Consider the following 24,585-nt stretch of genomic DNA (forward strand, 5'->3'; position numbering starts at 1 on the left):
ACACTTAATCAGTCAGTTACACAATCAATTTTTCAAAAACAAATCATCCATTTAGACACTTATATACCCATTTATTCTTCCATCGACCATGAGATATACATATATAAAACATATTTAATTTTCAGAATAACACACATTCACTAGATGATGTCATCAGTGATGTCATCAGTGATGTCATTTGAGATGTCATCAGTGATGTCATGAGTGATGTCACTGACCATGTCATGAGTGATGTAATATGTGACGTCATCAGCAGTGCATTGCGGGCGCGCGAGTTATAGTTAGCTGAACTAACTATAACGGGGCAATTTCATTGGTTTTTTACGAGTAAAATGTCCAGCTAACTATAACATGTGTGAAACCTATGGTTTTTTCACTGAATTTCTAAGGTTTTTTAAATGCTAATTCCTAACTATAACGTGTGTGAAACCTATGGTTTTTTCAGTGAATTTCTAAGGTTTTTTAAATGCTAATTCCTAACTATAACGTGTGTGAAACCCATGGTTTTTTCATTGAATTTGCAAGGTTTTTTAAATGCTAATTCCTAACTATAACGTGTGTGAAACCCATGGTTTTTTCAGTGAATTTGCAAGGTTTTTTAAATGCTATTTTTTTTTTATATTCTTCATTTTTTTCAAACATATTTTTATTTTAATTTTCTTATCTTTTATAAAGACTATGCTTTAATTTTTAAAATCCTTAAATATTTTTTTTATATATATTTTTTAAAATAAACATGTAAAATTTATTTCCAGATTTTTTTTTTTTTTTTTTTATAGTACGCGTACCGTAAGCTCACGGTAAGCGTACGGTTTACGCAACGTCCGTAATCTATCTACGCTGCTTGCGTATAGTTACGCACTTTGCGTAGCCGCGCGTACTGCGCGTGGGACGCGTGCGCGCTTACGCAACACGCGCACGTTACGCGGAAGTGCCGGGAAATGACTGTTATGCGCATGTGCGCAAGCGCGTGTCTTTTTTACGCGCACGCGTACTTTTTGCCGTAAGCGCACCGTAAGCGTACCGTAAGCGTACGGTAGGTCATGTGATCTTGAAACACAACTTTTGATTGGTTGAAACTACTTTCAGTTCTAGAACTCTCCTACACCACACCCATTCCCCTCATTTCTGCTTGTGATCCCTTGGGAGAAGGAGCTGGTTTGTCTTTGGGATACGATGGCAGAACAGCAGAGCTCTTCTGAGAGTGAGGCTAGCACCAGCAGCACTGTCTTGAGGCAGAGAGCGAGGAAAGTAAAACCTTCTTATGTTTGGGATTATTTTACTTTTCCAGAAGGCCAGCAAAAGGTGAATGCACCCTTAGTTACTTGCAAGCTGTGTCAGCGTGTACTTTCTAGAGGTAATCCTGACAGGAAGTATTCCTTTGGGAATCACACCATGATGAGGCACCTCAAGGATGTACACAAAAGGACACATGCTCAACTTTTTGGAGGTAACTCTTCAGAAAGACGAGCCAGTACATCCACAGCAGCTCAGCCTGGACCATCACCTGCAGAGCTTACTCCTTCTTCTGCAGCTCAGGTGAGCCCTTCATCTGTGGGGGGAGAATCTCCTTTTGCTGGCCCTCTGGAAATGAACCCTCGATTTCGGAAGGTTGATATTCATTGCACATTTTGTAAAGCTCTAATTTGTTATAGGGAGACCAGTGTTTCCCTAGTGAATAACAAAATAGATCAGCACATTTGTAGCTTTGAATGATTTTCCCATGGTTCCTTTCCTCTGTCCCTGCATGAACACAACGGTTCTTTTAAGAGCCAACCTTATCTTTCATCTTTTTTTTACATTTTTTTTAAAAAACTTTTTTTTTTTACCGTACGCGTACGGTAAGCGTACCTTTTTTTTTATTTTTTAAAAAAAACACTAAAAATCATTTTTCACATTACAAGGTCCTTGAAAGACTACAATTATTACTATTGACTTACCATACTCACTGAAAAAAATATTTATTCATTTGTTTTTTTAAAAAATAGTTTTTAAAATGGTTGTAGTTTACGAAAATTTTCTATATCGATCTGAAAAAAAAGAAAAAAGTATTAATATTTTTAAAACATTTTATAATACAGTACACATATTTACATTTTTTCCCAAAAAATATTTTTGCCTTATTTTTGCTGTTTTCAGAATATATTGCATTTCACTATAAATTGTGAAAGCAATTGCATTCATCATTTTACAGCGGGCAAAAAAAAATAACAATCTCAAAGATTGTATTAAAAAAGCCCAGAATCTCTTCTCACTTAAACTTATCATTACAGAAATGCATATTATTCTTAAAAAATGTCATCTAAAAACAATACTTTTTTCTTTAAAATACCGTCTGATATTTTTGTTTCAGAAGTACATTCACAATAATATATCTCAAATAACTCCAAAATACATCTGATTTTATTTCCTTTAGGCCAAATAGTATTTTTTATTCTTTCCCTGGAATAAATTTCCAAGGGAAAACCATTAAAATTCTAAAGTTTAATCTGTCCAGATCTCACCGATTCTCTGTAACATTTTGGTTCACGAAAATTTTTCGAATAATTTATTTAGTCCACAATAGAATTGCTTACTTTTCCACATGGCCAAATAGTAATTTTTGAAATTATTTTTGAAAAAATTTCCAGTGGCAGTCCAATAACATTCCAAAATTTAAAATGTGCAGAAGTTACCGATAATCTCTAAATTATTGGTTTTTCAAAATTGCATTAAAAATTTAAAAAGTCCACATTACAATTGGTTATCTTTCCTTTAGGCCAAATGATAATTTTAAAAATCTTTTTTCTACAAAATTGCAATGGTAATCCTGTAAAATGGTAAAATTATTTTGTCCAGATCTTGCCAAGTCTCTCTAAAATTTAGGTTTCAGGAAGATTAGATAGGAATTTGCTAAATCAAAAGGCAAACGTTGTTTGAAAATCAATTGGGAATCATTACACAGTGTCCATCCTTTTTCACATTTTAGATAAACTGTGTAATGTCCAGAAGTAACAGTAGGTCCATCATGGAAAATTATTGCAACAGTTACAAAAGTTTTTCCTGAAATTGATAATTGCTGTCCTGTAAACTTCTTTATTAAAGTATCCAATTTTGATCCATCAGCTCTACATCGTTGCATCATTAAAATTACATACTGTCCGTATTCCCTTAAAATTAATGTTGATAACATGTCAGAATTACACTCACCACATTTCATGCTATGATTAGCATCTTTAACTAAGTTTGCAAAAGTGACTGTTTTACTCTCTGGCAATGTCAAATAAATAAACCTTTCATTATCAACAATAGAACCACTTATATTATAACAATTATCACAACTATGTTCCCATTTATAAGAGAGACCAAAAAAAATGTCAATGGGAACTCCTTCTTCTTCCACTACCTGAAGAAAATACATCAAAAATTCGTGAGCATCTTGCTGTTCATTTTGAGAAAACTGTGTTCGTCCTGAACATACATCTAAAAGTTTTCTAATATCAGTAGCACTTTCTATTTGAGTTTTATCTTTACTCAGCTTTTGAAAAAGGAGACTGAGCTCTGAACAGAATCTTTTTCCCTGATTTATTATTATCTGCTCTTGCAAACTTTCCAGATAAAAAGCAACATTCAGCACTACATTTGCGTAGCAGTTGACACCAGAGCTATTTTCAAAATGACATCCTACAACCTGTTCTTCATTTTCCTTATTCTTTTTGCTTGCAATTACATCACTCCTCTTTTTTTTCCTCTTCTCTACATCTTCATTACAGATATTCTCATTTCTCCTTTTACGAGAAACTACACGTTTCTCCAACACAGGATACTGACCTAAATGAGGAGCATAGCTTCTTCTTAATCTATTATACTCCTTTACACAGTTTGTATCAGCACTAACTTTTGAGTCATCGAAGTCTATCATGAATAAACCTGATAATGTTTTGACTCGTGACAAAGCAACATATGCCATACCTTCTTTGAACACACTAGATCCAATGTTCACAAATGCACAATCTACAGTCAATCCTTGAGACTTGTGAATAGTTACAGCATATGCTAGAGAAAACGGAAACTGCTTCCTACGTACATATAAGTCTTTCACAAGCATGAAACGAACTGAACAACGACAAATGTCTTTAACTTCCTCTATCTGATCAAATTTTATTTTTAACCATTCAATTCCATCTTTTTTCTGATAATTAATAAAACCCACAACTCTTCCCATCGCTCCATTTACTAAGCCTTTTTCAACATCCAAATTTCTCCTTAAAAACACTCTACAGTTCATGCAAACATATAGATTTTTTTCTAATCCTGCTGTTTTGGAGATGTTCTTCTCTAGTGAGTCCAATTTATTTTTCAGTTTGCCTGTTACTGTGACAGTAATTCTTCCATCCTCAATTTTGTCCACTGCTTCCAATTTCATGATCTCTTCCTTTTCCAATTTCAAAAGCTCCTCATTGAATATTGAGCATTCACGTAGAGTTGGCATTAAGCAGATGACACTTTTGTTTTCTGCAATGTTCTTGTATATCTTCTCTGCAACTATTTCTTCCTTTGGAAATAAATTATGTAGCAGCCGAGTCTGTAATGCTTTTTTGCCAGCTTCTGTGAGTAGTCCAATCCTGATATCTTTCAGAATACTTCCATATTCTTCATCGTTTGCTTGCCTCATATTAGTTGTAAGTTCCTTGTACTCAAAGAAGGACCAAATATTTGTATTACCGATGCTTCCCAATGACTTCTTCGTGTCTTCATGTGTCACAGTATTAAACACTGGTTGTCCTTTAACCGGAGTAAGTTGCAAAAGATCCCCAAAAACGATGACGTGTTTTCCACCAAATAACACGTCATAGTCTGTCTTCAAAATTTGCTGCATTCTTAAATGCACAAAGGCAAGCATTAAGTTTGATACCATGCTCACCTCATCAATAATGAGAACTTGCATCTTCTTCAATACTCTTGAAACTTCCAAGCATGCTTCTCCAGTTAGCTTGTTGAATTGTATTTTGTTCTCATGCTCCACTGGTAACATTAGCAAACGATGTAAGGTGATTCCTTTTATGTTATATGCTGCTAACCCAGTTGGAGCAGTAACCACACAAGACAAAGTAGAATCTGTTTTTTGCTTTAGGTAGCTTCTGATGACTTTAATTAGGAAACTTTTTCCAGTGCCAGCTTGTCCGCTTACATACATCCTGATTGGATGAAATGATGTGCATGAGCACTCTTTTTTTTCATGTAGAAATCCGTGTTCAATTTTGTTTTTGATCTCTTCATAAATTTGTTGCTGCTCTTGATTCAGTTGTCTTTCCAAATTTTCTAAGTCTATAAATTCTTCTTGAGCTTGATTCATAGCCGTTTCCACTTCATTCATGGCTATTGATGCTTCATTTTCAACGATTGGTTGTCCTAGGGGATCTTGACTGTATGTTCCTGAACTTTGGCTGTCCTGAGAACTGTCTCTAGCAATTTCTGCTGCAATTGTAGTTTCCTGTTCAATTTCTTCATTTAACATTTGCAGATAAGTTGAGAATGTACTGCATTGTATGCTGTCTTTGCAAGCATTAAAAGAATCTTCATAGCTCTGGAATTCTCCCAGTAGTTCATCCTCTGAACGCCATGGTTTAAACAACTGTAAAAGAGCCAAGTAGTAAAATTCTTTCTTGTCGGTAGTGTCGCAACTCAGCTTCCGGTGATTTATCAAACTTCCTTTGGTTTGCTTCACCAAACATCCTTCTTCACCAACGACTTTATATTTTCCATTATTGATGTCTTCTGCAGCTTTCCGTGAATAAATGTAGTTCTGCAGCACTTCATAGAGACACATGTTCTCCAGATGATGACTTCTCTTGGGATAATATGTGTCCAACATGTTTGTTTTCAATATATCTGTACTTTCAGGTTCGAACTGTGCCAAATATTCAATTTCTCCAACAGATTTCAGTACCCGATTTCTCATTGCTGCAAGGCCTAAACTTGCCCAAATTATTCTTCTTGACTTCGAGTAGAGACTTGCAGAAGATAATCTATCTGAACATTCGTAGGATCCAATTTCTCGATGCGATAACATCTTCAAACTGAAACTGTACAGCTTCTTACTGACAGTCTTCTCGTGAGAAATCTCTTCCCACATTTCCTTCAATTCTGTTTTTTCTGATTTCGTAATGTAAGACGTTACATATCGAGCAACAGCAATGGAATTGTCAGCAACATACTGTATATCCATGTTAGCGTTCCACATGGATAAAATGACTGGGTTGTAGTCATTTATATTTTTTGATTCTTCTTTTCTTTTAAGGTTGTAGGTATTCTTAGGTGATTTTCTTGTGATAGTATGTCTCACAGCTGACATAAAACTGTTGACTCTTCCATTTGTAAGAACAGGTCTAGGAAATCCAAATCGACATTTAGTGTAGTATTTTTCTTTGCTCTTGTATTTCCGTCGACAGTATTTTCCACACCGATGACTTTGGAAACGTAGAACTTGCTCCTTTAACTTGTACTCTTCTGTGCTTTTAGGTATAGCACATGTTGCATATTCTTCAATGTAAGATAACACTGCTTCATCAGTATCTGTTCCAAACTTTGGGGCATCCTTGATCCACAGCAGCATATGAATATGAGGAGCACCTCTTGCCTGGTACTCTTTTCTCCAAAAGAAATCCACTACTTCTCCAAGGGGTGGATTTTTTTTATTGCAGATGAAGGACATCATAGCCTCAAATCTATGATTGAAATATCTGCAAACATTAACCGGATCCAATGAGCACAGTTCTCCTGCTGTCTTGTATTCGATGTTTTCAATGTTTGAATTGGCCTCTCGTAGAAAATCCAGTAAATCATCCCAAGCGTACTCGGCGCAGCTTAGGGTAAGGAACCATGTTGGTGTTCCTAAATTGCGTAACATGCATTTTAGTTCACCATGGCGTCGGTACCAATATTCATTTGTCCCACGCTGACAAGCCATCAGATTGATCAGTTGTGTTTCCAAATGATCATCTCGGTGCTGCACTTTCTCCATAAAATCCTTAGCAGACACATTTTGTAAATGTACTCCACTTTTTAAAATGTGATTTACTGCATAAGACAGTGCAGACAAGTCGCTTTCAAATAAAAGATGGAACAAATAAGGGATACTTTGTCGAAATCTGGGATCTTCAGCATATAGTCTTGTAGTCCGATACTCAGAAGCTGGAATCTGTTCCGGACGTTCATCGTATCGTCCTCCTTTTCCTTTAGGAAACAGCTGGGGAAAACATCGAGCTTCCAAGCTCTCCTCCCATACACTCACGGGATTTCCTTTTGCTTTCTTCATCTGAAAGAGATCAATATTGTCTCCCATAACTTCTTTCGAATGGAGAGGATGTATGCTAAAATGTTCATAAATTTCTTCTTCCTTTGACTTGTCCACTTTTTCAATTTGTCCACTTGGTGTTTCTGTATCTCCTTGTAAATCTTCTTCTTCTTCTTCTTCTACTATATAAATTGATTCATACCATTTGTTATTTTTTTTCAAATACAAATTTGCTCTTTGTACTTTCCGCACATCTACCAGCTCCTGCCAAATCTTCTTATTCTTTGTAGGTACACCATTAACCAGAATAATTAATGGTTCAGTTTCCAAAGTATCCGCATCAATAGTTTCCATATTTTTTTTCAAATCCAAGGGCAAATACACCACTCTACCTTTTAAACCTCTCACTAAATCTGAAGGAGGTAATTTACCAGTTTTGGGCTCCATACGTACTATGGTCTGGAACGGATGAACACATTGAATGAGTATAGACTCATATGTATTTAATTCAGAAAGTTCAGCAGGAATAGCATCCAATTCTAAATTATTATGTACAGCTCTGGTCGGCATTCTATTTTCCTCTAACTTGTTGTAGCAGTATTTACAAATACGCTGATCTTCACCCAATTCAAAACAATTTTCAAGAAATATATATGTTGCAAAATCCATCCACTTATAATTATCTTCATTTTCACTCTTTCTGTAGAGATCAACATTCCTAGTTTGTTTTCTATAATGAGTTCTGCGGCAACAAATACAAGTAACATTTGGTCTTTCATTAGAGACTATTGCAAATTTTGTTATGTGATCATTAAATGTCTTACTTACACAAGGTTCTACATTCTCTTCCACTTCTGCCTCATTTACTGTGTCCTTCTCTGCACTATTTTGTTCAGGACCAAAGTAACAAAACTGAATTTCATCAACAACCTTCTCTACATCTGATACCGTTCCTCGGAACAGAGCCCTATTCAATTCATTTAACTTTATTGCTGGACTTTTGGCAAAATACAACCGTCTCACAAACTTTCTCATTTCAGTATGATGAACAGCCAGCATCCTAAAATGATGGAAAACACTATTGCACACTTTTCTAGATAGACAAGCAAGAGAATGACCCTGCAAACCAGTATTCTCTCTCACTCTGCATGGATCCAGACTTTGAAGCACCTTAATCTTTTGTTTTACACTTTTTTTACTATATTCTCTTAGAAACTCTCGAAATCTGTCAATAGATTCCTGACGCACAGTGCAAATACTACTACAATTCCAAGTGTACACTGGGGCTTTAGGACGTCTCCCCATTGCCTCATCTGCCATCACTTGTACCTCATCTCTTGGAACCATTATCTCCTTCTCCATTATGCAACCATTTTTTACTTCGTATGAACGACCTCTGGTGTCAACTGCATGCAGCAAACTATTACTTTGAAAATAGCTCTCTTCATTAAAAAAAGGTTCACTACTTGAGCTATGCATCCACTTTCCTAAAAACACTTTACAAAAATTTGTTCTGTTCACTACTCTTTTGCTTTTGCTTTGTGATTTCAGTACATTAACCATTTTATCTAATGTACGCATCCTATTCAAAATTAATATGAATAGTTTCCTTTTTAATTCTAATGCCTTTGCTGCAATGGCTTCAATTTCTTTTTTTCTCTTATAATATTTAGCCTTTTGCTTATATTTCTTTATATCCTTTATCAAATTGGACATAACTCTTCTCTGAAACATTTTTCTACGTATCTCTTTAAATGCTGTTTTTCTGTTTATGTTAAACTTTTCAATTGCAGAAGGTATATTTGCATTAACTAAATCCTCAATTTTTTGCTGTTCTGTAGGTTTTGTTACATTTTTCCGAGAACAGACATTTTGTACATTTTTGTTTGTTTTCAATATTTTGTTTAGGAATTGTCTTTTTTGCTTACCAGAAGATTTTTTCTTTTTCCCAACATCAGCATCTTCTACTAACTTTGGTCCTCCAGTTGTCCTCAAATATAGTTTTTTTTTTAGCGTTTTTTGAACTCGAGATTTTGTAGGCATCTTAAATTTTGTTCACTGTTCTTCAGCAATACCTGCAAAAAAACTAAAAAAAAAATTCTTTATTGAATTTAAATATATTACTACATTTCTTTTCACAATAGTCACAAAACGAAATTTCTTTGCCAATTTGAATGCACACAAACTCCTCTTTTTTTTTGGGCAAGTGAAAATCTGTATAACAAACTGTCACATTATGAAACCAAGCTGTTTTTTTTTCAGACCACCACCGTGTGTATTCTCTGTGACTGCCTACACTCCAGCAGGGGCAACCAGCCTTAGTGATGCTGAATGTATTTGCATTACAGACTTAAACCTGAAAACCCCACTCGCTTCTAATTACTGTGCATGACTATACATGGCAAGCACATGGGTGTGTGCTAAACCTCTGCTTCTTCCCCCAAAAATTCGCTCCTCTTTTCCATCTACTGCAACTGTGAAATCACCAGAGCAAGACGCAATACATTTCTGCCTATAATTCTTCTATGCACACAGAGTCATGTTTTCACATTAGTGCCAAAACGAAATTTCTTTGCCAATTTGAAAGCACACTTACTGCTCTTTTTTTTTCGGGCCAAGTGAAAATCTCTTTTTACACTTTGAAATCACTTTTACAGACTGACACATTCTGAAACCTTTTTTTTTAAATTTATTTAAATGCACATGTCCAAGCTGTTTTTTTTTCAGACCACCACCGTGTGTATTCTCTGTGACTGCCTACACTCCAGCAGGGGCAACCAGCCTTAGTGATGCTGAATGTATTTGCATTACAGACTTAAACCTGAAAACCCCACTCGCTTCTAATTACTGTGCATGACTATACATGGCAAGCACATGGGTGTGTGCTAAACCTCTGCTTCTTCCCCCAAAAATTCGCTCCTCTTTTCCATCTACTGCAACTGTGAAATCACCAGAGCAAGACGCAATACATTTCTGCCTATAATTCTTCTATGCACACAGAGTCATGTTTTCACATTAGTGCCAAAACGAAATTTCTTTGCCAATTTGAAAGCACACTTACTGCTCTTTTTTTTTCGGGGGCAAGTGTATATCTCTTTTTTCAATTTGAAATCACTTTTACAGACTGACACATTCTGAAACCTTTTTTTTTAATTTATTTAAATGCACATGTCCAAGCAGTTTTTTTTTCAGACCACCACCGTGTGCATTCTCTGTGACTGCCTACACTCCAGCAGGGGCAACCAGCCTTAGTGATGCTGAATGTATTTGCATTACAGACTTAAACCTGAAAACCCCACTCGCTTCTAATTACTGTGCATGACTATACATGGCAAGCACATGGGTGTGTGCTAAACCTCTGCTTCTTCCCCCAAAAATTCGCTCCTCTTTTCCATCTACTGCAACTGTGAAATCACCAGAGCAAGACGCAATACATTTCTGCCTATAATTCTTCTATGCACACAGAGTCATGTTTTCACATTAGTGCCAAAACGAAATTTCTTTGCCAATTTGAAAGCACACTTACTGCTCTTTTTTTTTCGGGGCCAAGTGAAAATCTCTTTTTACACTTTGAAATCACTTTTACAGACTGACACATTCTGAAACCTTTTTTTTTAATTTATTTAAATGCACATGTCCAAGCAGTTTTTTTTTCAGACCACCACCGTGTGCATTCTCTGTGACTGCCTACACTCCAGCAGGGGCAAACAGCCTTAGTGATGCTGAATGTATTTGCATTACAGACTTAAACCTGAAAACCCCACTCGCTTCTAATTACTGTGCATGACTATACATGGCAAGCACATGGGTGTGTGCTAAACCTCTGCTTCTTCCCCCAAAAATTCGCTCCTCTTTTCCATCTACTGCAACTGTGAAATCACCAGAGCAAGACGCAATACATTTCTGCCTATAATTCTTCTATGCACACAGAGTCATGTTTTCACATTAGTCCCAAAACGAAATTTCTTTGCCAATTTGAAAGCACACTTACTGCTCTTTTTTTTTCGGGGGCAAGTGTATATCTCTTTTTTCAATTTGAAATCACTTTTACAGACTGACACATTCTGAAACCTTTTTTTTTAAATTTATTTAAATGCACATGTCCAAGCTGTTTTTTTTTCAGACCACCACCGTGTGTATTCTCTGTGACTGCCTACACTCCAGCAGGGGCAACCAGCCTTAGTGATGCTGAATGTATTTGCATTACAGACTTAAACCTGAAAACCCCACTCGCTTCTAATTACTGTGCATGACTATACATGGCAAGCACATGGGTGTGTGCTAAACCTCTGCTTCTTCCCCCAAAAATTCGCTCCTCTTTTCCATCTACTGCAACTGTGAAATCACCAGAGCAAGACGCAATACATTTCTGCCTATAATTCTTCTATGCACACAGAGTCATGTTTTCACATTAGTGCCAAAACGAAATTTCTTTGCCAATTTGAAAGCACACTTACTGCTCTTTTTTTTTCGGGCCAAGTGAAAATCTCTTTTTACACTTTGAAATCACTTTTACAGACTGACACATTCTGAAACCTTTTTTTTAAATTTATTTAAATGCACATGTCCAAGCTGTTTTTTTTTCAGACCACCACCGTGTGTATTCTCTGTGACTGCCTACACTCCAGCAGGGGCAACCAGCCTTAGTGATGCTGAATGTATTTGCATTACAGACTTAAACCTGAAAACCCCACTCGCTTCTAATTACTGTGCATGACTATACATGGCAAGCACATGGGTGTGTGCTAAACCTCTGCTTCTTCCCCCAAAAATTCGCTCCTCTTTTCCATCTACTGCAACTGTGAAATCACCAGAGCAAGACGCAATACATTTCTGCCTATAATTCTTCTATGCACACAGAGTCATGTTTTCACATTAGTGCCAAAACGAAATTTCTTTGCCAATTTGAAAGCACACTTACTGCTCTTTTTTTTTCGGGCCAAGTGAAAATCTCTTTTTACACTTTGAAATCACTTTTACAGACTGACACATTCTGAAACCTTTTTTTTAAATTTATTTAAATGCACATGTCCAAGCTGTTTTTTTTTCAGACCACCACCGTGTGTATTCTCTGTGACTGCCTACACTCCAGCAGGGGCAACCAGCCTTAGTGATGCTGAATGTATTTGCATTACAGACTTAAACCTGAAAACCCCACTCGCTTCTAATTACTGTGCATGACTATACATGGCAAGCACATGGGTGTGTGCTAAACCTCTGCTTCTTCCCCCAAAAATTCGCTCCACTTTTCCATCTACTGCAACTGTGAAATCACCAGAGCAAGACGCAATACATTTCTGCCTATAATTCTTCTATGCACACAGAGTCATGTTTTCACATTAGTGCCAAAACGAAATTTCTTTGCCAATTTGAAAGCACACTTACTGCTCTTTTTTTTTCGGGCCAAGTGAAAATCTCTTTTTACACTTTGAAATCACTTTTACAGACTGACACATTCTGAAACCTTTTTTTTTAAATTTATTTAAATGCACATGTCCAAGCTGTTTTTTTTTCAGACCACCACCGTGTGTATTCTCTGTGACTGCCTACACTCCAGCAGGGGCAACCAGCCTTAGTGATGCTGAATGTATTTGCATTACAGACTTAAACCTGAAAACCCCACTCGCTTCTAATTACTGTGCATGACTATACATGGCAAGCACATGGGTGTGTGCTAAACCTCTGCTTCTTCCCCCAAAAATTCGCTCCTCTTTTCCATCTACTGCAACTGTGAAATCACCAGAGCAAGACGCAATACATTTCTGCCTATAATTCTTCTATGCACACAGAGTCATGTTTTCACATTAGTGCCAAAACGAAATTTCTTTGCCAATTTGAAAGCACACTTACTGCTCTTTTTTTTTCGGGCCAAGTGAAAATCTCTTTTTACACTTTGAAATCACTTTTACAGACTGACACATTCTGAAACCTTTTTTTTAAAATTTATTTAAATGCACATGTCCAAGCTGTTTTTTTTTCAGACCACCACCGTGTGCATTCTCTGTGACTGCCTACACTCCAGCAGGGGCAACCAGCCTTAGTGATGCTGAATGTATTTGCATTACAGACTTAAACCTGAAAACCCCACTCGCTTCTAATTACTGTGCATGACTATACATGGCAAGCACATGGGTGTGTGCTAAACCTCTGCTTCTTCCCCCAAAAATTCGCTCCTCTTTTCCATCTACTGCAACTGTGAAATCACCAGAGCAAGACGCAATACATTTCTGCCTATAATTCTTCTATGCACACACAGTCATGTTTTCACATTAGTGCCAAAACGAAATTTCTTTGCCAATTTGAAAGCACACTTACTGCTCTTTTTTTTTCGGGCCAAGTGAAAATCTCTTTTACAGACTGACACATTATGAATCCACCATGTGTAACTACAACAAAAACAATTCCCATTTCTATTATTCATTTCTTAAGTTACCACATACATCCCCTCTCAAACTGTAAACTCACCTTTAAAATTAGTTAGTTGTGAAAGAAATGTGTCACTCAAACAGCAGATTATCAGAGCCAGGATCTCTGTTCTGTACACCTCTCTCCTCTCAGCAGAACCAGATAATGGCAAACTTTCCCTCTATTTTTCCACACATATACATGTAAGTTTCAAATCTCAGTGCTTCCCCCTTTTTTTCAAATGTAATGACACATTTCTATTGGTTGAAAACCAACCCTTTTCCAAAAGTACCCTGCCCCCAACTTGACTTCTGCCTAGTACCCTTCCCCCAACTTGACTTCTGCCTGCTACCATAGCAACAGCTCATGGAACACTGCTGTGTGCAGTTAGGTCAGAAGTTCGACACACAATGTTTCAATTCCACAGAGCAAGAGTGCTTGACTTTTCAAACCTAACTGCAAATCCATAGTACTGTTCTTTGGTTACACATTTTTTTGTACCAATACAAAACATGCTTCTATTAATTTTCACATACAGCCTAGTTTTTTTTCTAGAATGGTATGAAACAGCCAATCAGTTCTTTTTGTTTTGTAAAAAATATGTATGCCTCCATTTCCAAACTGTCTTTCTTTTCATATTGCCATTCTACTGAAAGACACCTCCTGAGTGCATCCAGTTCTCCTTTGAAGATGTTCACAGTGTGGATTGTAGGGCACAGCTATGTCTTCTGGAGTGAAAAGTTTGCAGAGAAAACAGATATGGTGAGAGACCTTGCTTTGCCAAATGTAGACATTAAATGGATTGGTCAGAGAGGGTTAAAGTGGCACCAATTGATGCCATTGGTGAAATCCTTCATGCAAATCCAACACCCTGACCTCATAATAGTGCACTGTGGTGGCAATGACCTAGGCACTTTGACTGGGGTAGGTCTGGAAATGCTTATGAAGGACACCTTTGCACAACTGTTTACACTTTTCCCTAAAACTGCCTTTGTGTTTTCCAACATATGCCAAAGGCAAAAATGGAACTGGTCCAATCATTTCTGTCCACAGATTGACAAAGCAAGAAAGCACGTCAACAAATCTGTTTCTGCTTTCCTCCGTGACTATGGTATGGGTGCCATTTACCACAACAACTTGCGTTACGACATGCAAGACATTTATAGAGGAGATGGTGTGCACTTCAATGATGAAGGGAACAGAGTCTTCCTCTTGAACCTTAGACTCTGCATCGGTACTTACTTGTAGGTACCACTAAAAAAATGACTCCATAAACACAACAGCTCTTTTTAGAGCTCCCTAATTTCTAAACTCTTAAATCTGATTTTCATTTATTTATTTTTATTTTTTTTACCGTACGCTTACCGTGAGCTTACCGTACGCGTACCCCGTGATTTTTTTTAAAATCAATAAATGTTTTTTTTGTACTTTTCTGTCCTTCTTTGACCCCCTTACAATTGTTAGGGGGTCTGTAACTCTCCTCATTGCCCCCTTTCCTTGTTTTCACTCTTTTTTTTCAGAGTGAAATACACAAAATGGCGGCCGCCGCTTCCTGGTTTCGGCCGATTCGAATGTTTACTAAGATCTAAGAGCCAATCAGAATCGCGCTCGCGCACGCCACCGTACGCTTACCGTAAGCGTACGGTAAGCGTACCGTAAGCTGGCTCAGATATATATATTGATTTAAAGGCTATTTTCTCAAAATCAACTGAACTGATTTACACCAAACCTACAAAAGGCACTTCCTTGACCTACGGACTACCTCTCTGCCAAATTTCTAGTAATTCTGTTCAGCCGTTCGGGCTGTAGCCCTGTCTAAAGGTCCTATGGAAAAATGCATGGGAAAAACGCGTTTTGGGACCCCCCTTTTATCTCAGCCCCCGCTTGACGGATCCCCCCGAGACTTTCAGGGTAGGAGCGGAGCGTAGCGCCCCACCTATTTTGAGAAATTCGCGAGGATTCGTCGACCGGCGCCAAAGTTATTCAAAATAGAATGTTGAGGTTTTCCTATGGAAACGTGGTCCTAACTATAACTACCTACTGGCGACCGCCAGTAGGTAATATATATATATATATATATATATATATTCACTGAAAAAACCATAGGTTTCACACATGTTATAGTTAGCTGTACATTTCACTCGTAAAAAACCAATGAAATTTCCCCGTTATAGTTAGTGCAGGCAACTATAACTCACGCGACCGCAATCCTCTGCTGATGCTAATACTGTATTTAGACACTTATTTGCCCATGTCTTCTTCCATTAAATTTTAACTATACATATATTACAAAGATTTTTTTTTCATAAAGACACATATGTCATCAGCAGAAGATTGCGGTCGCGTGAGTTATAGTTGCCTGCACTAACTATAACGGGGTAATTTCATTGGTTTTTTACGAGTGAAATGTACAGCTAACTATAACATGTGTGAAACCTATGGTTTTTTCAGTGAATTTGCAAGGTTTTTTAAATGCTAATTCCTAACTATAACGTGTGTGAAACCTATGGTTTTTTCAGTGAATTTGTACGGTTTTTTAAATGCTAACTTACTTTACGCCATTCGTGGCATGCGCGCCCAGTTAACGCAGTTCGTTCCGTGCGCGCACAGTGAGCACGCGGTGCGCTTCGGGCACCGCGCACCCACTTTACGCAGTTAGTGCCGTGCACGCACGGTGGTCACGTGGTGCGCTGCGCGCACTGCGTGCCCACGTTATGCAGGGTAGGGCCATGTACGCACGATGCGCTTCGCGCACCGTGCGCACATGGGGGACATATTATGCGCATCGTTTGCACCATTTGCACACGGGTGGGGAGAGTGTGGATTATTTATTTATTTTTTTTAAATTTTACCGTACGCGTACGGTAAGCGTAATCGGCGATTTTTCGAAAAAATAAATAATTTTTTTTTTGGCCTTGGGGGTTGTTTGGGGACCCGTATATCACTGCTGGGTGGTTATGATCTCAATATACTGCCCCTTTAGACATTTTTTGGCTTCATTTATGCTGCCCCACTCAGAGTGCGAGAGAGAAAATGGCGGCCACCGCTTCCTGGTTTCGGCCGATTCGAATGTTTACTAAGATCTAAGAGCCAATCAGAATCGCGCTCGCGCACGTCACTGTACGCGTACGGTAAGCGCACCGTAAGCGCACCGTAAGCTGGCTCAGATATATATATTGATTTAAAGGCTATTTTCTCAGAATCTACTGAACAGATTTACACCAAACCTACAAAAGGCACTTCCTTGACCTGAGGACTACCTCTCTGCCAAATTTCATTTAATTCTGTTCAGCCGTTCGGGCTGTAGCTCTGTCTAAAGGTCCTATGGAAAAATGCATGGGAAAAACGCGTTTTGGGACCCCCCTTTTATCTCAGCCCCCGCTTGACGAATCCCCCCGAGACTTTCAGGGTAGGAGCGGAGCGCAACGCCCCACCTATTTTGACAATTTCGCGAGGATTCGTCGACCGGCGCCAAAGTTATTCAAAATAGAATGTTGCGGATTTCCTATGGTAAGAGGGTCCTAACTATAACTACCTACTGGCGACCGCCAGTAGGTAATATATATATATATTCACTTAAAAAAACATAGGTTTCACACACGTTATAGTTAGGAATTAGCATTTAAAAAACCTTGCAAATTCACTTAAAAAACCATAGGTTCCACACATGTTATAGTTAGCTGGACATTTCCCTCGTAAAAAACCAACGGAATTCCCCTGTTATAGTTAGTGCAGGCAACTATAACTCACGCGACCGCAATCCTCTGCTGATGATGTGCAGATACTGTTGCAAACAGGGATAGAATTAGATATGCCTTTAATTAATATTGAGGAGAGCTGTCAGGTCTAAAAATCGGCACATCTATCAACACAGTCTGTAAAATGCTCTAGTGCCTATACATGTGAAAAAATAGTGCAAACAATTCAAAAATTATATAAAATATATAATCATAGCAGCATGTAGAATCTATCTAAGCCTGAACAGAATGCCCTCATAATGCTAATAGTTAAAAGAAAAATTAGCAATTAATTACATATGTACACAAGATCGAAAATATCAGACTATGATTCAATTTAGAAAAAGGAACAACAAACATCATGATCAATTTAAGAGGGAAAGAAACTCAATTCAGAATGCATTTATAAGAAGTTATACAAGTCTTCGCTGTTATTGAGGCCATTTGGCATTTTGGTAACAAGGGACAATATAAAAAGGTATCCAGCTGGCGAAGAGTCCTTTCACGGTTCCCACCCCGTCCAGAAATGGGATCAGCCCCTAGAACTCTGAACCCCAAGTCCTTGAGTTTGTTATTGTGGACCAGCTTAAAATGTCTTACCACCAGGTAATTGGGGTCCGAGTTGACAATGGCCCTCACGTGTTGCAGGATGCGTTTATGTACAGGAAGCTTTGTACTGCCAATATAGTCAAGGACGCATGTGCAGCGAAGTTTATAAACAGCAAATTCAGTGTGGCATGTCAAGTGTTCCTTAATGGGAATTATTTTCTCATTAAATGCTGTGGTGTAATCAACACTATTGGTGGCAAATGTGCATGCACGGCATGAATTACACTTTAAAAAAAAATTCTTAGTCAGCCAGGTGGTCTTAGGTGTATTTTCTGGGATTGATTTCACTAGGGCATCCCTCATGGAGGGAGCCCTTCTGAATGAAATAGCAGGTGTGTAATATCTGTCAGCACTATAGGCCACTGTGAATAGATAATGTTGCGAATTTTGCTCTCCTGCTGTCTAAAAGTTGTGATGAATCTCACATTTCTTTTGTCAGTATCAGCATCAGGTGTATGCAAGTCCGAAGCTAGTAATCGGTCCTTTTTAGGAATAAGTAATTCCTCCCTAGGTGACGAGTTAGCATTGGTTAATGCTTGGTTCAATGTTGTTTTAGTGTATCCTCGTTCAAGAAAACGGAGGAAGGCCTTGTGTTGGCATGCATCGCATTCAGATTTTTCACTGCAAATATGGCGAATTCGAAGGAATTCGCCGTATGGTATACTACGTATAGTGTGATGGGGTGTGCACTCTCTGCATGCAAAATGGAATTGCCTGCAGTTACCTTACGGTGTAATTTGGTGTGTAATTCTCCCTCATTCACATACAGAGATACATCTAGAAATTCAACGCTTTTGTCATCAATGTTGGCCGTGAATTTCAAATTCAAATCATTGCAGTTAATGGACTCAATATACTCATTAGCTGTTTGTCTGCTACCTTTCCATATCATGCAGATATCATCGATGTAACGCCAGAAAAACATCATATTGTTGGCCCATTCTCTCTGATATTTGGCCCTGAGGACATGCTCCTCCCACCAGCCTACATGAAGACATGAATAGCTGGGGGAGAAACATGCCCCCATTGCCACACCCCTCAACTGTTGGAAAACTTCATAACAAAAGAGGAAATGATTGTTATAAAGGCACAATTCAATCATCGCCGATAACATGTTGTTATGTTCCCTCATACCAATACCTCTTTCTGACAAATAGTACTTCACCGCTGACAGACCATCAACATGGTTGATGCTAGTGTATAACGATTCTATGTCCATAACAACTAGCAAAAAGTTTGGCTGATTTTATTTAAAAAGTCAGGGGTGTCCTTGACAAATGATGGTAAGGTAGAGACGTGCGGCTGAAAGAAGTGTTCCAAATACTTTGAGATTTTTTTCGAGTAGGCTTTTCTGTGCAGATTTTATGGGCCTGCCAGGAATGGGGACCGTCTTCTTATGTACTTTCAGCAGAAAATACAAAACTGGAATTACAGGGAATTCCACTTTAAAAAAATTCAGTTCATCCTTTGTTAGTAAACCCTGCATTTTCCACTGCATGAGGCATTTTGTCACTTTGTCTTGGATCAGACTGATCTCTTGTCTGGAAGATTTTTTGTAGCAGGAAGTGTCAGTAAGATGTCGATTAGCTTCTGCAAGGTATTGTGCCATAAAACAAAATTGCCTTTGTCAGACTTATTAATGATGATATCATGTTTTTTCCTTAATTTATTCATTAGGGCATGATATTGGTTGTTTTTGAAATTTCTGCCTTTATGTTTGGAGTTTACATTGACATTAAGTTGTTTGAGCTCATCAACCACTCTTTCACTAAAAATGTCCACAGCATCTCTTTGCTTCAAGGGTTGGAAAGTAGATGATGGACGAAAGGGGCTGAATGCTGGTTGGTTAGTATCGATGCCCATATTTCGCAGATCTTCTTGGGTGAACTCACTGTTGACAGTATTGTATTCAGTATCAGAAAGTTGATGTACAGTTTGAAGCAGAGGAACGTCTTTAACTTGTAAAATCTCATCAGAGATAGAGTTGATAGGCGCAGCATTGACAGCAGGAGAGTACTTATTCAATTGGAAACATTTAATCAACTTGATTTTCCTCATGAATTTGAACATATCAATTCTCGTTTGGTTGTAGGAGAAAGTGTTGGTAGGGCAGAATGTAAGTCCCAAGTTTAGAATTAGAATTTCCACCTTAGTTAGTTTTTCATTAGTGAGATTAATCATTGTGTTGCTTGAAATGTACTTTGATTCCTCCATCTCCTTCGCGTGTTTGCTCTGTTGGAACTTTTTGCGGTATTTACCCACCTCTCCCTCCTGCTTCGGTTGAGATTTGTCCTTGTTGCCCTTGCTGTGGGTGAGGGTTCCTCGGTCGAAAGGTTTGTCTCCAATCCTCTCTGATAAAATTGAGTTCCTCTGCTAGTGTTAGATTATTGATATTCACTAATTCAGTGCTTGAAATTGTACATCCACTTTCATCTGAGTCGCTATTAGAAATCATGGAATCCATGTCTGAATCTTCAATAGCTGTTGGTTTGACACCAGAAGTCCCTGCCACTGATTCTGGTGCTCTGCTGGTGAGTGCTTGACGTTTGTAGTTATCAAACTTTTTTGAGAATGTAAAAATCCATCCAGTTGTGTAATCGTTGAGGTCACGTGCAAATTTGTAAGCTTTACAAACTTTTATAGTGTCCTCGTGTTTTTTAATGCAGATATCAATATCTGCACGTCCTTTGATAACTAGATCCTTATCTCCAGTTGTGTCAAGTAACCCATTAATACGCTCAATTTCCAAAAGAATAGCTTCCCTTTCAATTTCCGCTTATTTAATGAGTATATGGACCATATTCATAGATGCTTGAAGGTTGTTATCAGCCCACTCTTTCAAAATTCTAGGGTTGGCGTTCTCAAAGGTGGGCGCAATGAGGACCCGTTACCCCCTAGGTACACGGTTTGCAGCTCTTTATTTTTCTAAACTTTTCTTTTCCCACCACTGAGTGAGCTCATTTCTCTATTGATTTCAGAAGCGATCTTGTGTCATTAGTTACAGAATTACTTGTTACTGGTTTCTGTGCTATGTGGACATTTGGCAAATTGAGGAAAAGTGCCTCCGCTTCCCTATCTCGAAGTGCATCATTGGTAGACATGTTGTAAGAAAAAGATTAACGCTGTTTACGCACCGCTGTGTCATATATACTTTCTTTCTTTCACAGGAGTTCAATCCCACACCCGAACGCGTCAGGAAAACATACAACAGAAATCGCTCTTACCGGAAGAGGGACCACGGTCCGCACAAGTCCTCCGACTTCGTGTTTTCAACGGCCTCCCTGCCATCGTCCGAACGATTTGCTGCTCCGTACATAGATGCACAGTCGGGGGGCACAGCCACGGCTTACTCCTTCATGAGTGATATATATATATGGTTCATATGTATGCATTAACTGAAAAAAATAAGTTAAAGTTATAGTTCCTGCAGAAATCCACTGAGCCAAAGGTTAAAAAACATGGAAATTCACCACTTATATTTTACTGAGCTAACTATAACTTGTTAACTTGTGACTTTCTGTTAAACCTGTCATTCTTGGTTTGGTCCCCCCTCAGACCTTTTCCCTTCATCCTTTTTGTGTTCTGAATTTTGTTTTGGTTGGCATTAGGACTCTTTTACCAATGCTAAAGGTATTGTGTTCTCTCCACTAAAAATGTTAAAATTGTCCTACCCTGCACTTTATTTACTTGTAGGTCCAGGGTACAGTGGTACTACTTGTACCTGGGACCTGTAAATTAATTGCTACTAGTGGACCAGCAGCACTCACTTTGCTACCCACTAAATTAGCCTCAGGCCTGACATTGCAGCCTTTGGTGTAGTTTTAAGCTGTCATTATGACCTGGCAAAATACCTTTAGCCAGAGTTAAACTTTATTTTTTTAAACATAAAGGTCACCCCTAAGATAGGCTCTAATGTGCCCAGAGAGCAGGGTGCAGTGTATTGAAAAGTAGGGAAAGTGGGATATGTGTTTTTAAGATTTACATGTCCTTGTAGTGTTTTTCTCTACTGCAAGGCCTATCTCTCCCGTTGGATAACATTGGGTTACCTTATTAGGTTAATTTGGAATCAAATGAATTGTAATTTAATTTCGCATTTTTTGTCCTGATCATTTGGTTCAGCCTGTGTCCTGGTTTACATGACTCTGAATAGCTTAACAGTTCTCCTTTGTCTATTCTTCCCATGCAGTGAGACAACTGGGGACAAGGTGGTGGCAGAATGGGTGGGGTGGACCTGTTCCCTGCCCCCACTTAATTTCACAGGACTGACTCCAGCACATTTACAAAGGAACTTGATGCCACTCAATTGTTACCCCAGAGTACTTGGAGTCTTGGCAGGGAAAGGAAAGAAGTTTCCAGAACCAGATGTGGGGGTAGCCAGGATGTCAACCCCACTTCAAAGTCTGGCACCAGGTATAAATATTAGACCTCCTGAACCACCACTTTACATCACTCATGACATTTTAAATGATATCATTGATGGCATCACTGATGATCTTGTACAATCATTGTGTGTGACACCGTCCTATAGGATTTATGGACCTGATGTAATTCAGCATGCCACACGTGTGGCCCATTTTCTACCCACCTTAATAATTACCATCTTAAAGAATACACATGACCAACAATTTTCAATCAAGAGGTTGACAAGTATACATTTGCTTCTGAAAGACACCTTCTGTCAGGCCCTATGTACAACCCTCTGTAGTGGTGTAACATAAATTCCACTTGTTCCTGTGATGGGTACAATGAAATAGAACCATTCAGTCATGCTTAGAACACCAGCATGAGATAAACCACTGTGGGGTTATCCACCATTAAGTGGAGCACCCCTATATTATGTATAATTCAACCATCTGCAATGCCTCATCAGTGAAGTTCTGGAAATAAATATCTATATTTTTATAAATGTCCTTACTATATAGACTTCTTCTATAGCACTGCATTAAATGTATTTCCTATGGGCACATGCACAGATATCCACTGGTGGATAATCAATTGTCAACAGAAGCATTGGACTTTCTCGCATATGTTTTGTAACAGGATTTGGTTTAAGCCACATAATTGTTTGAAGCATACCTCTGCAACCCACATAACATGTGCTTAGTCGTTATGTTGTTTGAAACAGCGTACTACTTGCAACCCAAACTTCAGTAATCTTGAAATTTTGCACCATATAACTTTCAACATGCACCACCACACTTGCCTCCAGGACTTCTAATTGCATGCTGTGCACCGTCATATGTTCACATGTAACTCTATGCTGTACATGTTTTGCAACTTCCCTATCCCCAACAAACTAAGCATAATCTTTTTGATCCATACTGAAATTTCTTTTATAGGTAGACAATGGTGAGTAGGCAGTGTTGAAAATGGCCTTTTTTGCAGGGTCACCCCCAAACCTTTTGCTTCCTCCTCCCCTTTTTGCTGGATTTGTTTTTGTTGGCTCTAGGACCCAAGGCACTTTACCACTGCTAACCAGTGCTAAAGTACATGTGTTCTCTGCTTAAAACATGTTAACCTTCATTTATTCACAATTGACATATTTAATTTACTTGTACATATTGTGAACTACATCTGCCCAGGGCATGCAACTTAAATGCTACTAGTCGGCCTGCTGCAGTGATTGTGCCACTCACTGAAATAGCCATTTAAACATGTTTCAGGCCTGCCATTGAGGCGCCTGTTTGTGCAGTCTTAAACATCCATTTTATCTTGGCAAGTTACATCTCTCACCAGGGCCAAACCTTCCTTTTTAATACATGTAAGTCATCCTTAATGTAGACTCTGGGCAGCACAATGGTGGGGTGCGGTGTACCTAAATGGTAGGACAGGTACTTTTAAGTTTTACCTGTCCTGGTAGTGAAATACTCTTAAATTCATTTTTCTCTACGGCAAAGCTTATCTCTCCTGAAGGATAATATTGGGATTACCTGAATACATCTTACAAGTGTAATTTTCAGTTGGAAAGAGATGGAACTCCCAATGTTGGTGTCTCTGGAATCTCAATTTAAAATCCCAATTTATGGTGAAGGTAGATTTTAAATTATAATTCTGAAATTGCCACTTTCAGAAACTTGGCATTTTCTTACTTTAGCCATTTGGTGCCTGCTGCCTGTCTCTGAATGCATGACTGTGGTGGGTGACAGGTGGGCTTTGTGCATTCCCTCTCAACATCCACACACAATGGGAGCTTAGGTGTGGCATGATGGGCCTTAATGGGCCATTAACTTGCTTGATAGGAGGGCGAACCTGAGCACTGAATCACTTACACCTGCATAATCAGTGTCCAATCCACACACAAAGGGCTACATATCCCCCTGTGGTGAGTTTGGAGCCAGGTCAGAAAGTGCAGGCCTCTCTTCGAAGTCTATCCCACTTTAAAGGCAAAACTGGGTATAAGTAAGGGACCTCAGATACCATCAACTCAGTACACTTCCGGACCAGTGGATACTCTGCCAGGAGGAAGGACTGCTGTGCCTTTACAAGGACTGCCACTCTTCTGGACTGATAATCTGCTGGACTCCTGCTCTGCTGACCTGCTGCCCTCTTGCCTGAGAG

The 24,585-nt window shown here is 38.6% G+C and overlaps 1 long non-coding RNA gene across 1 annotated transcript; it reads right to left on the minus strand.

Annotated features, from left to right (window-relative positions):
* Nucleotides 1-1,968: 1,968 nt before the first annotated feature.
* On the minus strand, nt 1,969-11,969 carry LOC146829452 (uncharacterized). The gene is made up of 2 exons (XR_014961986.1): nt 9,205-11,969; nt 1,969-2,030 (listed from the first exon to the last, which is right to left on the minus strand). It is a non-coding gene; the product is annotated as an uncharacterized LOC146829452 (long non-coding RNA).
* Nucleotides 11,970-24,585: the final 12,616 nt, after the last annotated feature.

The sequence above is a fragment of the Triturus cristatus genome, chromosome 5_2 (genome assembly GCF_964204655.1).
Source record: "Triturus cristatus chromosome 5_2, aTriCri1.1, whole genome shotgun sequence".
Classification (NCBI taxonomy): domain Eukaryota; kingdom Metazoa; phylum Chordata; class Amphibia; order Caudata; family Salamandridae; genus Triturus; species Triturus cristatus.